General features: G+C 56.4%; 1 protein-coding gene across 8 annotated transcripts in view; it reads left to right on the top strand.

Annotated features, from left to right (window-relative positions):
* The window catches only part of KIAA0513 (KIAA0513 ortholog), a 29,837-nt gene that overhangs the window by 991 nt on the left and 16,378 nt on the right, over positions 1-12,468 (top strand). The window contains exons 1-2 of one of the 8 annotated variants that reach the window (XM_074881458.1): positions 4,863-5,128; positions 8,629-8,819. The exons of 1 other annotated variant lie outside the window; for it this stretch is intronic. The gene's annotated coding sequence lies outside the window, so the exon portion shown is untranslated. Of the gene's footprint in view, positions 1-1,249; positions 1,751-4,008; positions 4,186-4,858; positions 5,129-8,628; positions 8,844-10,209; positions 10,230-12,468 lie in introns of those variants that run through there. 6 more of the 8 variants (XM_074881456.1, XM_074881466.1, XM_074881460.1 and 3 more) reach the window with 6 other exon arrangements.

The following is a 12,468-nucleotide window of genomic DNA, read 5'->3' as shown; positions in this document are numbered from 1 at the left end:
TTGAGGAGGGGATTAAATCCCAGATAAAACTGGGTTTCTCCCATCCTTCTCCTGCCCCAAGTCTTTTGGGGAGGCGATGCCACTGTCTCGTGCAGGAGCACCAGGCAGTTCAGTGGTGCAGTTTGGTGGGTGGGAGAAAACCTTACTGACACCCTCCATAAAAGACTGAAGTTAAATGTTGAGCTAATTAACTATTTTATTAGCAAGCAGCCCCGGGTGATAATGCCTATAACATTTTAGTGGGCGATGGCCCCTTGCAGCACCAACACTGTGTGGGTTTAGATGATTTTTTTCCCTTTATACAAATCTCTGCAAATCCCCTCCTCTGCCTTGCATCTGCCCTGGAGCACGGCTGATAAAACCAGAGAGTTTTCCCAGCTTCAGCCCATCTCTGGGAAGGAGGATGATATTAAACTTGAAACAAATTACATTGTGCATTCAAGTGAGGATGCTCGAATGCATTTTCTTTTCCTAATGATGGAGGCAGGGGGAATTGCAGCACTATTAATTTCTCCGTTTGCCTCCTGCAAGTTGTCAGCAGCTCTCCCCCTTGCCTAGTAACCACCACATCCAATGGGTCGGATGCTCTGCGGCCCCGGCACCTTTTGTACCAGCTCAGCGCTGAAAAATAACCAGAGCAACACGGGAAATGCTGCGGGGTGAAGCTGGGAGCTGCGGGAGGTGGCAGGGATGCAGGGTTTACAGCGAGCACCAGATGAGCCAGCCTGGCCCCAGCATCCAGGGCTGCTGCTTCCCGTGGTGTTTCCTTCTGTTTTGTGCCTTTTGAACCTTTCGGGGTTTCTCACTGTTGGTGGAGGGTGGGGAGATGGGGCGGCTGCCGGGCTTTAAAGCCTTTCCAGCCTGGAGGAAGATCAGCCATGCTGCCGGCTCTTGGGATGGGAAACCGCTGCTCAGAGAACAATAAAGGTTATTAAATGTCAGGGAGAAATAAAGCTTCCTTTTTTTGCTTTTTTCCTTTTTTTTTTTTTTTTTTTTCCCCTCTGGCTGAACCGGTTTGCAGGCGCTTTGTGCCACAGGCAGAGCAGCAGGAGATGGGGACCTGAGCACCGGACCAGCTGCCTCGGGGCATCCCATTGACTCTGGATTTGAGATAGGGGGTTACTCCTTGAGCATTTGGGGGTTCTGGCCACGGGTCAGGGACCTGCAGACCCAGCCTTAGGCAAGGGTGGACTGAAATGGGTGTATTCCCTTGGCAGGGGGTTGCACAGCTTTGGGCTCACGCTCTGGGCTGTGGGATGCATCCAGCCACCTCTGCCGCCAGCTGCTAATGTTGCTCTGACCCTTTGCCAAGCGCAGGGGTGTCGGTGATGGCGTGGGAGGCGGTGACGCCGGCTTCGCTGGCCTCCGCCACACCTCTCCTCCCGGCCCCGTGCCCTCGTCGCTCTGGCAGTGTAAGCAGCAACAGGTCTTTCCAGTCCCTCCCGGGGCCACATTTCAGCACGCAGCCCCTTCCGGAGCTCATATCGTGGCTTTTGGGGCACACAGGCAGTGGGGTGGCACCCGGGGAGAAGGAAAAACACCAGGCATGTCACCAGCTTGCCTTGATTATCTTTTATTTTGATAGTTGTAGCTTTAATTAATCATGATGCACTGGTAAACGCTTGCAAAACTGTCCCTGTAATGCCAGGCTGTGTCTGCCCCGGGACCGAGCTCGCCGGGGCACGCAGGGCATCACCTTCTGCCGATGAAGAAGGAGCCGCCCCGGGGAGCCAGCGCCCACCAGTTGAAGGTAAAAAGCAAATTGGTGCTGTGGGGTGTCCCTGGGGAGGGTGCTGGGGCCGGAGCAGCCCCTCAGGGCTCCTGGGGGGTGGGTGTCCACCTGCAGCACGGCTGATCCCACCTGGTAAAGCTGCTGGAATCCGCTGGGAGAAAAATTTGGGTGCTGGCCTGCACCCCACATGGAAAGAAGAAGGTGTGGAATGGCAAAAGTTGGCAAATTTGATGTAGTTTGGAAATGGGGCGTTTTTTGGGATGGTGAGCAGGATGAACCCTAAGATCAATGAGCAATGATCAAAGAGCAGTTCCCATGAGATCCCAAATCATGGCTCCCCCGCGGAGGCTCCCCACGGCACCACTGCGACGCTTTCCCCCGTATTTTTACCTCCACCACGCCGCTGCCGAGCTCTCCATTTTAACAGATGGCTGGAGTGACAATTACTGCCTCAAAAGACTATATTTATAAATTCCTTGTTGGGCTGTTATCCGGCATGTGATAGAGCTTTACACAAACAGAGAGCTGAGAGTCACTGCTGGCTGTTGTAACTGGAAAGGAAATTATATTGCACAAAGCGCTTCAAGAGAGTGACGGGTTTTGCCAGAGAAGCAGTTTTGATGGGTGCTTGCAAAATGAGTTTGGTTTGCGTAGATTTGGTACATGTTGAGAAATAATCACCTGGGGGTGACTGGCACTGGCTGGCTGGCATCCCATCCCATCCCATCCCATCCCATCCCATCCCATCCCATCCCATCCCATCCCATCCCATCCCATCAGAAGGAGCACGCTGCATCGCAGAGGGCTGCAGAACCGTGAGGAAAATCTACCTTTCATGGCTCCTGGAGTTAATTTAATTGCTTTTCTCCTCTTTTTGGTATCATTCTCATGAATTTGGAAGCTCTGAATGCAAAACAATTACGGACGGGGCTCCCTGGGGATGGAATAATTTCCTGCTTGGAAATGCAACAGGTTTTTCGTCCTCCCTGTCCCTGCTCACTTGCTGCTGATGGGGAAGGTCGATGGCGATGCCCGATGCTCCGGGCTGCACGGTGAGGATTGCAGAGGATGCTGGTGGTGTTAAATCAGCCGATTCTTGGGAGAGATGAGGGCGAGAGCAGGGAGGTTACATCTCAGGAGAAGACGGGTGGGGTGGCCTGCTCGGGAATCCGTGTCTTTGTTAGGATTTGGAAATACAAGTAGAAAAATAGCATTTTTCTGCCAGCGTGTCATGCCTTTCGCATCTGCATTGCTGGACTTGAGTCATCTGCACCATCTTGCTGGTGACCTTCCCTTTGGTGCTGCGGCCACCTCCTGAGCATCCCCTGTGCTTGCCCGGAGCTGCTCATGGCCGAACGGGGACCATGCCAGGGGTTCCTCTCTCCTGTGCGTGGGGCGGCGAGGCGGGACCACGCTCTGCCTGGGCAAGGTGGCATGGTTGGGGGTGATACTTGACCATGGCTTGTCGCCCTTTCTAGCAACTGAGCCAGAAAAGGGACAAGGGACGTGAAACACGGGGGCTGTGCTGGCCAAGTGCTGCAGGCGTCAGCAGGCAGCATGTTTTGGGGAGGCACCCTGGGGTTTTGCCTGGTGTCGAGCTGCAGTGCTGGGCTGCCCACACCGTTTTTCCTCGGGAAATGTGGAGTTTGCACAAGCAGAGGCGTATCCTGCCACACCGAGGTCCTTTCTGCTGCTTTGGGACCCACCCCACGATGCTGGCAAGGTCCCTGCCGCCACCCCAAGCCCCGTGACACCGCGAGAGCAGAAAGCTGATCTGTCACTCCTCGATGCAACCTTTGCACTCCCGGCAGCCCCGCGTTTACTCCTCGCCCATCCCAGCTGCCTCGCATGGGCGGGAGGAATCAAAACCACCTTCATTTCTCCCAGCCCCACCACTGCCAGCGCTCCCCAAGTGGTTTGCTGTAAGGGAGAGGATGAAGAGCAGCGCTCGGGGGAATTATTTAAATAGCAGGAGCTCTTCCCCCAGGCCGTGCAGCCAGCAATGGTGTGTACATACACAACGCCCTCGCGGGGCCCAGCTATTTCTGTACTAAGTGTTTGATGGAGCCAAACGCGATTCGGGCGTATTTGCTGGGAAATCACAGGGAGAGGAGCCCCGCTCCTGTTGCTCGAGCTCGTGTCAGCCTGGCCATCTGTGTCTCCCCGAGAAGGCATTATAAATAGGTTCGGCTGCTTTCCTTTTCCGTGGCATAACTTTTCGGCACTCTGCAGATTACAGGGAGGCTGAGGATAATTATAACACCTTTGTCCTAACTTGCTGACGCCTGCTTCCCTCCCTGAGCTCTTCTAACGCACGTGCTGTGGCAGATGTTTGCTAAGCGAGAGGACCCCAGGGAGACACGGGGAGGCTTTTTCCTCCCTAAAGAAGTCAGCATCAAGGAGGTGTGTGTCTTTGACAGCCTGTGGCAAGCTCGGCTTTGCTCAGCGGGGAGGTAAGTGGCAGCTGGCGGTGGATTTGTGTCCCCCTGATGTGGGATCCAGCTGTGGGGTGGCCCCAGGGAGGGCAGAGCATCACTCGAACTGAGCCACGGTGGGGAGTGTGTGCTCTGGCATCTTCTGCTCTGCGTGAATAGTGCACCAATTTGCTGCGTTTTCGGGCTTGTTTCGTAACCTGCATCCCAGCTGTGATTTACCGCGGCAAGCTGGAGGTCAGCGCAGGGCTCATCCCCTCCAGCTCTTCTGCTGTGCCTGGCTAAGGTGGGGAAAATTTGTTTTAAACCCCATAAACACTTGGAAAAGGAGAAGCTGCTCAGCAGCGCCTGGCTGCGTTCAGCTGCGTTCGGCTCGGTTACAGTCAGCGCAGGGGAGATGGTTTCCCGTGTCCGGAGGGGTGATGAGCCAGCGGGGTGTGAAAATGGGAGCACAGACAGATCCTCATCCTCAGATAATTCCATAAGTGAGAATAAGGAAGCTCTGGTGATCTCTTCATCAGAGGTTCAACCAGGAATAAGGAACGGGAGGATTTTCCCAACCGTTGGGCAAATAGGGGCGTTCAGTATGGGAGGGTCCAACTTAATGCCGTAAACCAGATTGGATTAGGAAGGATTTGCAGAGGGCCAGTCTGGAAGAGCGGCTTATTTAGGTTTTTAACAGCCATGTCACAACAATACGTGGTGTTGCAACACGCTGTTGCGTTGTGTGCTTGCACTGCGGTGTTGGGTTTGAAGGGTTCAGTGAACAGCCGGGAGCTCCTGGGTTGGGCAGAGGGGAGGGCTGGCCACGGTGTGGGGTGGCCACAGTGTGAGGTGGCCACAGGAGGATGATCTGGGCTGTGAGAGGGCATGGGAGGACACGGCTAGATAAGCACCAGGAAGCCGGCATCTTCCTTGTCTTGTGAGTCTCAACCAAATCCCTTAGACCAAGAGATCGCGGAGGGTGAGTAGCCTTTGGGGTTTGACTGTTTTCATACTGTTGTGAGTCTTTTTAATGCTCATTGATTTCTCGTTATGCAAGTGACTTTGTGGTGTTAAAGTGTCTCGTTGCCCCTGTCCCACTTCAGGTGGGACAGACACATCCAGCAGCAGCAGAGGAGCTGCCCCTCTGTTATGGGGCTCAGCTCACACCACGGGGTCAGCCTGGCCGTGGGGTGTTTGCATGCAAGACCTGGGGCTTTTACCAGAGCTTTTATCTCGTTTCTCCCTGCTCTTGCTCTGCCCCCATTCCTTACAGAGGGATTTTGCATCACATCCTCTGTCTTTGAAACCCTGGCTCCTTTCCGAAGCTGTCAGCACCTTCCCCTCTGCCTTGTGCCCAGCCCTGCTCTCCTGGGCTGCTTTTTGCTCAAGGCCGTGAAGCAAAAAATTGCCCAATACTTTAGTAACTTCCACAAAAGAGGTGCTTCCCCTTGTAGCTGCTGAGTAGGTGGGGATGTCACCCTCTGCTCAGCGCTGGTTTCTCTTCTCTGCCTCCCTCCCGGTGCTGGAGAACCGGCCCCAGCAGATGTGAGCTTGGCTGTCTCGCGGCTCCCGCCTACTGCTGGAGTCGTGCCGTGTTGGGATCGGGGAAGGAAAATAGGCCACTTATCGTGTGCGACAGACACAGCCACCCCCGGAGCCTTTGTTTGCAAAAAGGGGAACGGAGTGATGATTATCCACATCAATCCAGGGGCAGAGCCGCAGCTGGTGGGTCTGTGGGTGCCCACGGGCTCCCTGTAAATGCACCCAGGAGGGAGGTGGATGCTGGAGGGTGGATGCAGCTGCAAGCATGGGGGACAGTGGGAGATGGTTTTTGGCTGGGGATGGAGGTGGTGAGAGGGGTCTCTTTCCCAGAAGGACATTTTTGGGGAGTACCAGCATGGAGAGGTTTCCACAAGCTGCTTGGAAAGTCTTGAATGTCTCATAGGGGTGCAGGGAGGTTCATAACCCAACCTGAACCTTGGCGGAGACAGGGTGCCCTGGTCCTTGGCCTCATCCAGCTGAGGCAGCGTGCCACGACAGAGTCACGGGGCGGATGCTCTCCCTTCCTTGTTAAGGTGAATCATTCCTGGGGAGGGCTGCGAGTCACCAAAGGCGGGGGGAGCAGGCACAAAAGTGCCCGTCTCCCATCCCGGTGCCGGAGGTTGGGTTTGGTTCGGTGCCAGGAGTGTGTGTGCTGGCACACCGCTGGGGTTGATGTCTCCTGAGCAAACCCAAGGTCAACGGTGGAAGCCACAGATAAAAAACACGACCTGCAAATGGCGCTTTAAAGATCGAGCATCCATGTGAAAACACAACCAACAAGAGCCAGCAAGGGGAGGGCAGTAAAACCCTCACCATCGTGTTATATAAAAATTGGGGATCTGGGATGTGTTTTTACATGTCACTTGCAATTTCTGAAGTCTGACTTAATTATAATAATCACCCTCAACAGACAGTCAATTAGTAATGCTCTTGGATTTCTGCTGAGCTCAAACTTTGTGTCACAAACGTGTTGTTTCCTCCCTGGGCTGCTGCTGATGTGTGCGGGGGGCAGGCAGCATCCCCTCCGCGCAGGGACGGACAGGGCGTTGAGCAGTTTTGCACTAATTGGCACCATCTGAGCTTTCCCAACGAGGATTCTCTGTGGCAGGAGTGACTCACCCACCTCTCCCACTCCTGCGAGGCTCAAAAGGACTGAAAAGCCATGCAGAGGCTTTTGATTCTCTTCCAAGGGTGCCCTTGTGCCACAACATCTGGGTTTGGCCAGGCTCTGGGATGCTGCATTCTCCTCAGCATAAGTCCCAGCAATATTTCCCTTGGTTCGTACAATTTGCTGCTCATGGGTCACCCCTCACGGCATCTCCTGGGTGGGGAAAATGTTGATGTTAGAGATAAGCCTGGTTTTTGCTCCCTGTGGGTAGCAGCACAGGACTGGCGGTTGCTGCTGGTCCTCCAGGGTGTGCTGGGTCAGCGATCGCCATCCCCCTGCCCGTGGGGGATGCTCTGATCCAGGAGAATCACAGAATCATCTCGGCTGGAAAAGACCTTGGAGATCCTCCAGTCCAACCACAAACCTCACACTGACCATTCCCAGCTCCACCAGATCCCTCAGTGCTGGGTCAACCCGACTCTTCAACCCCTCCAGGGATGGGGACTCCCCCCCTGCCCTGGGCAGCCCATTCCAACGCCCAACAACCCCTTCTGCAAAGAAATCCTTCCTAAGAGCCAGTCTGACCCTGCCCTGGCGCAGCTTGAGGCCATTCCCTCTTGTCCTGGCGCTGGTTCCTTGGCTCAAGAGACTCATCCCCCCTCTCTGCACCCTCCTTTCAGGCAGTTGTAGAGGGCGATGAGGTCTCCCCTCAGCCTCCTCTTCTCCACACTAAACCCCCCCAGTTCCCTCAGCCGCTCCCCATCAGACCTGTGCTCCAGAGCCTGCACCAGCTCCGTTACCCTTCTCTGGACACGCTTGATCATTCAATGGCCTTTTTGGAGTGAGGAGCATGAGAAGGGGCTCTGCTCTGGGTTGGGGTGATGCTGGATAAGGGAGGATAAGCAGAACCGGGGTTGCCATGCTGACATGGGGGGGTTTCCAGCCTCCCCTCGATATCACGGAGTACGTGCCACTGCCTGGGCAGTGCTGCAGAGCTGGGGGGGCTGATGTTCCCCCAAAGCACCCCCCTTTGGAGAGAACCCCTTGGGTTAATGCGGGCAGTGGGTGATCAAGTGACAGGGTCCTTTCAGAAGGGCTGGGATGCCCTGGCAGAGTCTGGTAAAGGCAAAGGCAGAGGGGTTAGTGGCCTCCTCTACGTGCTTTTTTTTCTTCTCTTTATATCAGAGACTCCCTGTCACTGTGATCACCCCAGAACTGCCAGCCCCTTTGGACATCCCGCCCAGAGGTCTCACCCTTTCCCTCTCTCCTGTCTTGTGCCATGAAACCCCTGGCACTTCTTCTCCGATGGTGCCAGGGGAGAAGCTGGACTCCACCGATGCTGCCCTCCGAGTGAGCAATAATTCCCCCGAGTCCTGCCCTCGTCCCACCAGACGCTGCACCGGCTGCTCTCACCCAGTTTCTCCTCCCTGCTGGGGCTTTTCTCCCTCTGATCTCAGTTGGTATTTTTTTTTCCCTGGAGTGGCTCATCTGGGGAGGAGCAGAGCAGATAACACAATCCTCAGGGGTCTGAGTGATGGGGAGGCTTAAAAACCAGCTAAAGGTGATGGAAAGGGCTGGAGAACTGTGCTTTGATGGGGATTTTGCTTAATATTTCGGAGGTCTGCGTGCGCAGGGGCTCGGATGGGCTGTTTTGGGGGGATGATGAGCTCGGTGTGGGAATCCCACCGCAAGACAAGTGCTGCACGCTCGCCTAGTGCCGCAGGAAAGGGGCCAGCACGGCTCTCGGGAGACGTCGGCGCTCGGCCGCCCGTGAAAACCGTAACGAAATCACACAATGAGCTTTTTTCCTTCCCCTTCCTCCGAGGCAGCGCCGCAGCCAGCCCGGGCTCTGCGCGCAGCCGTGCGTGCCTGCGTGGGCACCCGGGGGGGACGCGATGCGCCTGAGCTCCGGAGGGAGGGATCGCATCGTCCCCGCGTCTCCCGCATCGGCTGCTCCCCGGTGTGCCGGCCACGCCGGACCCAGCCTCGCCGGATGCTGCTGACCCGCCGGCGAGCGAAGGTGCGCCGAGGCTCCTGGGTGCAGGTAAAATGAAAGAGAGGGAGGGAGGGCAGCGAGTGGGGGACACCAGCCCCTCTGTGACCCCGTGCGAGGACAGGCCTTGGCGCAGCAGCACGGTCCCCCCGCACTGAGGTTTAATCCGTCCTCTTTCCCCATTCACTCTGGGAGGTGATAACCCTCTTTCTCATGGCCCAACCACCGAGGCATCGCCGTCCTCTCTTTAAATGCAGCCCGTCAGTGGCTCCTCGGGAAGGATGGAGAGTCCCCAGGTGCCCCACGGTGTCCCTGGGCTCCATCAGCAAAAGGTTTTGGCCGCGCTGCCGTGCCGACTGCGTTTTTAACCATAAAGCCACCAGTGGAGGCTGGAGGCAGCATCTCCCACAAGAGTGGGGGGGCTGAGTGTGTTCGGGGTGGGGGAAACCCTCCCGTGCCTTTCAGGAAGCTCATTTCCAAAATACAGCCCAGCTCCTGGGATCCCTAGGTGACATTTTGCTGGGTGAAAATGGGCATTGCAGGATAAATAGCTGCATTTCAGGGCTCCCTGGGAATGTGTGTGCGTGGCGGGAGGGGGGTGAAAGCTGTGCTGCTGGCAAGCGTTAAAGGAGAAGCCGCTGCTCGGCACAAAAGCCGGTCTTACGCAGCGCAGGTCTATTCAAGAGACATTTAATTCTCTTCTAAAGTCCAGGCGAACGGGGAGCTGCCATCTGGTGTCTGATGGCAGCATGAAGAAAGGGCTCTTTGCAAAGTGGGGGCAAGTTGGGAGCTTGCTGGGCTTCAGATTGTCTTGAAACGGCTCTGTTATTAAGACTGAGCGAGCTGGCTTTGTAAAGTGATCCGTGTGGGTTAATGCTGGCTTTGGCAAGGCGAAGGGTCCTGCCTGCGGCTGCCTGACCTGGCCTGGCAGGCAGCAGAGCCCCGCAGAGCGATGTTGGGGCTGGGAGATGAGCTGCAGCTGTGGAAAAGACCCAGTGGAGGACCAAGGGTATTCACATCACCTGCTAAAAATCCTGCATCAGGGGATAGGAGCCCAGCCCCAGGCTCTCCCTCTGCTCTCTGCTCTCCCTGGCTTGGTGTAGAGCTGGGTGCTGGTTCTGGCATGCACCGAGTGTGTGCGGTCTCTGCTCTGCCTGCGCAAGCACAGGTCTCAGCTCACAGCCTCCCTGGTATTCGGAGAGTTATTTTTATTAAGTTGCAGGGGCTGTAACTTCTCCACCGGCGAAGTGGCCAGGCAGCATCTGCAGTCGGGGTAGGAGGGCTGTGCCTTGGCAAGGACGCAGCTTAAGCCTTGATAAAACGGGGAGCGTGTCCTCGCTGCCAGCGCCAGGAGCAGGGCAGAGCTGCAGCGGGGACGAGCAAACTCAGTGTGGGGGAGTTTCAGCTTCCCGGAGTCCCAGGGCTTGTTTAAACAAGGTTTGTGCATTGCAATATTTGTGGGGTGCTCAGGGAGGTGCGGTACCTCCAGATTGAGGGTGGTTGGAAGGATCCAGCGCTGGACTGGTCTGTGTCCCCCAGCTGTGACCTTTCTGCCGGGGTGTTCTCACTGCGGGAGAGACACAGGGAACAAGACTGACCAGTTCCCCAGGAGGAAACAGGCCGTTCCCTTACGGCACAGGGAGTTTTCCTTGGCAGAAACAAAGCTTTGCCCACGGTGCCTTTGCGGAGCTCTGCCAGGCTGGCTCAGCGCCCACCGGGGTGCTTCTCGCCGGTGCAGGGGTGCTCTGCCAGGACGGACCCATGGGTGCAGCGGTGGTGGGAGGCTGCTTGGTGCCCCCAGGGAGTGCCGGTGGCCGGAGCCACGGTGCAAGCAGCGTGTCCACGTCGGCCCCGGCAGTCCGGCTGCACGGTGGGCAATGCAAACCCTGGGGGATTGCAGGGATCTGGATGCATTTTTGCACAGGGTGGATGAGACAAACATGGATCTTGTGGAAGGCTGCAGCATGGAAAAGTGCCAGCACTGAGAAATGGCAATTTGCCCTGTCCCTCCAGCAGCGATAACTCCCCGTGTCCCCCCTCCGCCTCAGGGTTGCGTCTTCCCCAGGGCAGGAGATTTGGTGGGAGGAGGTAGCAATGCACCGTTCCCTTTCCTGCAGGTTAGGAAGGACGCGTCCCCTGACACGGCTGGGACATGGAGATGCAGGACATGTTTAACTCTGCTGCAGAGCAAGGCCAAGCACTGCCATGGCCAGGCCAAGGTGCTGCCCACGTGCTGCTGGAGCATCTCTCACCCCTCGCGCAGCTCCTCCAGCTTCGCGCAGCAGCGGGGATGGGGATGCACGGCTGGAGATCTTGACAGAGCTCATGGCTGTGTCGGCGTGTGGCAGCCCCGAAGGAGCAGAGCTGCCCCTCTGGGCTGCCAAGCTGAGTCCTGCAAGAATATTTAATTGTGTTTTTTCCCCTTTCCCCAGAGCAGCATCTCTAGTGGGGGATGCAAATGGGCTGAGTGGCCCCAGGGACTTTTGGAGCCCTGGTGCTGCGTGTCTGGGTGCCATCCCAGCACCCAGGGAATGGAGGGATGGGAGGGATGTGCTCCTGTAGCTACAAGACAGCCAGAGGTTTCTTTGTTTTAGTTACAGTTTTTAGCCGCCCCTGATGGCTCCAGGCTGGAGCACTGTCTCCACGTAGGACGCAGATGTGAGTGTGGGTTCAAGTGCTGTCATTACGCAGGATGCTGCCCACAGCCTGAGCTGATAAGGAGGATTAGCTGAGTTTGTCGTCCAGCTCTGGGGACGGGGCAGGCAGGAGCTTGCCGGAGGCCAAGCCCGGCAGCTGGGGAGCGAGGAGAGCTGGGCACCAGACTGGCTGAAGCCTGCTCCCCGCTGGGATTTCCACCGCAGCAAACTGGGATTAGATCCCCCTCCCCAGATGTGAGTTGCTGAGGTGCTGCAGTGTACCTGAACTCAGCACACAGCGCACCTGTAAAAAAACCCAATGGGGAGCATCCATGCAGGGTTGAGGGATGCTGGGAGAAAACATCTCATCCTGAAATCTCTGGAAAATGCAGGCTTGCCAGGCTGGGGGAGAGCATCACGCCCTGGGTGCACCGCTCGCCCCAGCACTGGCAGCGGCACATGAGCACGGAGGGTCCCCAAAAGCTGTGCCGTGTCCTTTATCACTGTTGTTCTCCGGTCTCGGTCCTGTGAGTGCCAGTTCAGCATCACTCGGTGAGGCTTTGGGGGTGATTTTTTTTGGCCCTGTGTGTCATTTCCCCAGGCTTCGCGAGGAGAAGAAGGAATTCACTTGCAAACCTAGACTGGGTGGTCCTGTCCCTTGGAAAGGATGCACTGGGACTGGGGTGGGAGGAGGGCACCTCAATACGAGAGAGATCTCGAGGTGCTGGAGTGAGTGCAGAGGAGGGCAACGAAGCTGGTGAAGGGCCTGGAGAATAAATCCTGTGAGGAGCGATTGAAGGAGCTGGGACTGTTTAGTGTGAGGAGGAGAAGGCTGAGGGGAGACCTCATTACTCTCTACAGCTCCCTGAAAGGACATTGTAGAGAGGTTGGTGCTGGTCTCTTCTCACAGGTAATTAGTGACAGAACAAGAGAGAATGGCTTTAAACTGCAACAGGGGAGGTTCAGACTGGACATTAGGAGAAAATTTTTCACAGAAAGAGTGGTCAGACAGTGGAATAGGCTGCCCAGGGAGGGGGTGG

The sequence above is a fragment of the Strix uralensis genome, chromosome 12, assembly GCF_047716275.1.
Source record: "Strix uralensis isolate ZFMK-TIS-50842 chromosome 12, bStrUra1, whole genome shotgun sequence".
Lineage (NCBI taxonomy): Eukaryota > Metazoa > Chordata > Aves > Strigiformes > Strigidae > Strix > Strix uralensis.
Note: the sequence above shows the minus strand (reverse complement) of the source record. Positions and strands in the feature narration are given on the sequence as shown.